This window comes from Cervus elaphus, chromosome 21 (genome assembly GCF_910594005.1).
Source record: "Cervus elaphus chromosome 21, mCerEla1.1, whole genome shotgun sequence".
Classification (NCBI taxonomy): Eukaryota; Metazoa; Chordata; class Mammalia; order Artiodactyla; family Cervidae; genus Cervus; species Cervus elaphus.
In genome coordinates this window covers 34,167,554-34,172,205 of record NC_057835.1, presented here as the reverse complement: position 1 = coordinate 34,172,205, position 4,652 = coordinate 34,167,554, and positions in this window count along the sequence as shown.

The following is a 4,652-nucleotide window of genomic DNA, read 5'->3' as shown; positions in this document are numbered from 1 at the left end:
GCTTCCTCCTCCATCTCCCCCTCTCCCCACATCCTGAGGAGGGAGAAAGCAGCAGATGGGGGAAATGAAACAGGACTAGGCTGAGCACCTTCACAGCAGCACCCAGCTCCCAACGGCTGCCGAGGTCCCCGGGGAGCCGAGATGACACAAACTTTGGCTTTGTCTTGGTTTCTTTATGTGTGACAATGGGGGCAAGACCCTGAAGCAGACCCGTCCCCTGGAAGGGTGGGTTCTCCAGACGCCAGGGGAAAACTCCATCCTGCTTTCCAGCCAGCTTCTAAACTGGCCACCTGCTCGGTCTACACAACAGTGTCTCTGTGGGCTTTTTCATGACAAGTCGAGTCCCTGGGTCTTTTGGGGATGTGGGATTTGTGTGAGAGGCTGGAGAGCCTGCTTGTCTGATGAGGTCACTGTTCCTTGAGTTATTACCTTGCTGAACTTGGCCTGAGTGAGCGGCAGGAATGCCTTGGAGCTGTGTTTGTTTGTGAAACATCGAATCCCTGCCTAGTTACGCCCGAGCCGGCCAGAGGCCAGCTTGCCTCTGGACCCGGATCCTTCATATCTCTTCAGTCTTGAGTTCTAGGGACCTGTGTCTGTTTTCTGCCTTGGAGCAAAAGGGCTGGAGCCCAGTGGAGTCAGGTGGGGCAAGGGTCAGCATGCTTCCTCGGGGCCTGTGGGCTCCTGGGCCTATATGCTTTGTAGGTTCCATCTGAGGGGTCATTTTGCTGGTAGGGAATGTTGGCAGGAGGCCAGGGCAGCATTTGGCAGTGAGCGGGAAGAGACGTTTGAATTCTCAGTGAAGTCAAAGGAGTGGTCAGCGCCTCCACTTCCTGCCTGGGAGCCACGGCCGTTGGCCGGCACTAGCCTGGCCAGACAAGTGGCCACCTCGGGCTGTAGACACCCGCCCCACCCGAGGCAGGGTGGGGGTCGGGGTGGAGGGGAGGGAGCAGGTAGCCTGGGGCCCCCGCCAGCCTGGAGCCTGCCAGCTGCTTCTGCCGGGCCTGGCCCTGAAGTCTGGCTCCAGGCTCTGGAAACGCTTCTATTCTGGGCCTCTGACAAGCTCCTCAGCCTCCCTCCTGTCCTGAGCTTCCCAAGTCACTTCTTCCCACTCCCAGCTCTGCTGCTTTCTCAGTGGAGTGGATTATCACCATACCATATGGTAGGAAAGCAGTTCCCAGTTCATAAAGTCCTTTTATGCACCCGCTTTCTTCTGAACTTTCAGCGGTCTGTGAGGGCCACTGGGCAGGTGATTGAATCCACGTGTCCCAGACGGGGGGTAATGGAGGCTCAGAGAAACATAAGTAGTTGACCAACTGGACACACGTAACACATACAACACACAACACACACACACACACGCAGACACTGCAAATCAGCACGGGGCTGGGTCTAGAATCAGACTTCCTGCCGGGAGCTTGGCACTCATCCCCACTCCCGGGTGACCGTGGCGTACCAGACATGGGCACGTGCGGCCCTGCGGGACCACCTGTGGTGGCTGCTTCCTTTCCTCTTCATGGAGGACGTTTGCTTTTCTGGCATATTGCACTTTGAATCCTAGGGATTTAAAATGCTGGTGGTGATAAGCAGAACTCTAGATAAAGTGGAGAAAGTAGCCTGAATTTGCTTCCTCTTTCTAGGCCCCTTTCTTCCCTTCTTTCCTCAGTATCTCACCTTCTCCTTACCTCCTGACCCCCAAGAAACCCTCTTTTGTGTTTCTTCATTCACATACTCTAGGTGTAAATGGCTGATACAGTTTAAAGGGTTCTTCCTCCAGACCTTAGCCCACCTGATGATTATCTGGTCTATGCCTCAGCTTATAAGACAGGCACATCCAAAGATCATTTTTAGGAGGAAGACACAAACACACATTTTTAACACCTGGCATTGCCTGGGCGAAGGACCCATGAGAGAATCAACGCCGGCCCTGGCACTGAGTTGGCCCTGGAGCCCATGCACCCTGCTGCTGGGCGTTGCCTCCAGCAGCTGGTCCAGAGGGTGGTCTGCCGGGGGCCCAGGGAGGGGCTGAGTAACCAGGTCTGGGTGGGTGGGTGCCTCAGGGAGCTCTGGGCTTTGATCTTTACCATGTGTGGGGGCACTGCCACGCTTTCCCACGCGTACCGCCATACTGCTGCATATTGGCTGCATATTCACGCCCACATTTCGTTGCATCTTTTCCAGGACATTTGGAGGAAGATATCACGTTTTCTCCTTAACTCCTGTGGAAACTGAATCTCCCTGAGGTTCAACAGCTTCTCAAGCTTTCACAGCCAGCGAGCGTTTCTGGCAGTTGGAGATATCCCGGGCATTGGAGTACCTGAGATGGGAGGCCTTTCCTGGGATAAAGGAGCTTGGAGCCCTGGGTGGACAGAGGACACTGGGAGGGCTCAGGCTTCACTAGAGGTCAAGGAGCAGGGGGAGGGAAATGGGGGAAAGAAAGACAAAGTGGGGGGGTGTGCATTTATGCAGGCTGGGAAGATGGCTGGGGTGGGGTGGGCGGACACTGAGGAACCGAGAACAAGCTTCTGTCACCACAGTTTTATTGTGGCCAGAACTAGTCCTGATGGAAACACACCAACCGTTCCCATCGCTTGCTTTGCCTCTTGCCCTCTATCTGAACGTGGTCACCAGAGAGTGCGATCCCTTTAAGCGCTGGCTGTGGCCCTTGATTTCTGAAATAGCTATGTCTTGTTCATCAGGGGCTGCCGATTCATCCCGAGCTCCGTGGTGTCTGTGAGCCAAAGCCAGCTGGTGTTGAGTGGGGGCTCTCCCTCAAGAACTCTGGGGCTCGGATGGTCAGAGAGTAGGAAATTCAACCTGCTCTTATGCAGCTGGAGTCTGAAACGTGGATCAGCACTTGTCCAGGATTCCAGGTAGCTTTCCCTCCTGAGGGCTGGATTGCCACTTACGCCAGCAGACAAAACCCTGGCTGTTTGCCTCCAGAGGCTGGCCCAGGGCTCGGGACTTATGAGGTTTCCCGGAGAATGGAGGGAGGGCCTGGGGTGAGGTGGTCTGAGCCTCTGTACTTGTCTCCCTGCAGACCCAACAAGGGGCTGGACCAGGTGGGCATAGGAGTGATGGAGTCCCACGTCAGTCCTTCTTCAAGTCAGTTCCCCTCCCTCGGCAGCACATGCCCCTCCCAACCTACATGCTCCCTCCCAACAAAGGACATTCCTAGTGTCGTGTGGGTTGGAAAAGAATTTCCAGACATGAGGGCAGAATGAGAGGAGAACAGTTTTGCTAGAGCGGGGAGATGCTAGTAGAACAGCGAGCCTGCTCAAGAAGAGTCCACGCATTTCAAGGGCTGCTGCTGCTGCTAAGTCACTTCAGTTGTGTCTGACTCTTTGTGACCCCATGGACTGTAGTCCACCAGGCTCCTCTGTCCACAGGATTCTCCAGGCAAGAATACTGGAGTGGGTTGCCATGCTGTCGTCCAGGGGATCTTCCTAACCTAGGGATCGAACCCAAGTCTCTTATGTCTCCTGCATTGGCAGGCAGGTTCTTTACCACTAGTGCCACCTGGGAAGCAAGGGCTAGTAGCCAGTTTTTATAGCCTCAAGACAAAGAAAATTCCTGCTGGAAGGGTGGCATTAGGTGATGAGTATTTTTACGTAATATAGGGTCAGGGAGCTGGCCAGTTTAGGTCAGGGGGGATCATGGAAACGGTTGCTGTGGGGCTTAGTCAGTTCTAGAGATGACTGTGGTGCGGGGCCCTGCATCTGTGGCCTTGGTACTAGGCTGTACACCTGTGATCTTGGCCGAGGGCTCCACATGTAGATGTGAGTCTTGTTCCACATCCAAAGTGACCTCCCCCTCCACTGTATTTTTCCAGGCATGTGGCCTGGTCTGCACTATGAACTCTCTCTGCCTGCACTGTGGCCATGCTTTTGCCACAAACCTCTCTTTTAAGAGGCTGACGTTTTTAAAGAGAAAACTAAAATGCGATCCTAATCCCTAGGAGAGTCATCTTTTCTTCTGTGCTTTTCCTTGCGTGTCCAAGGTCTCTGCCAACTTAGAGACAGCATGTCTCATGATTCCTTTTCCAACCAGACTCTGGCTGTGGCTGCGTTTCCTACCCACTGCCCATCTGCCTGCTCCAGGGGCTGGGTGGGGGAGGGGCTGCCACAGAGAGCATGCAAGAAAGAACTGAAGTATGTGACTGGACTTGGTCCTAACACAGGCGATTTTATTACCCTAAATGTCTTGGAATCCCTGTTGCCTCTGGCTCCAGAGGTCTCCAGGCTCCAGCATTCCTGGACAGCCATCTGCAGCCAGGCTGGGTGTTCTCCGGCAAGTGGCGGTGACGTGAGTCACGGGGGCGGTCGCCAGGAAGGCTGCCCAGGAGGTGGGCACAGAGCGATGGCCACTGGGCCCCCCTGGGGTTTGTGGTGGGGGCTGGGGGCCAGAATTTCAGTGGGGCGAGTGAACCCTGAGAGCCCAGGTCCGGCCAGGCCAGGGCTGGGCAGAAACGAGCCTGGTGCTGGCTGCTGGGCAGGGCTGTAATATCAAAACCAGACATTGTCTCTGGATGGAAAGAGCATGCTGGGTTCCTTCTTGCAATCCTTTTCATTTAGGTAAAGGAGCAATGAGGTCCAGATACATAATTCTTTCCTTTTGGGAAAGCCTGCACCCATTCAGTGAAGAAGCCCCAGGCA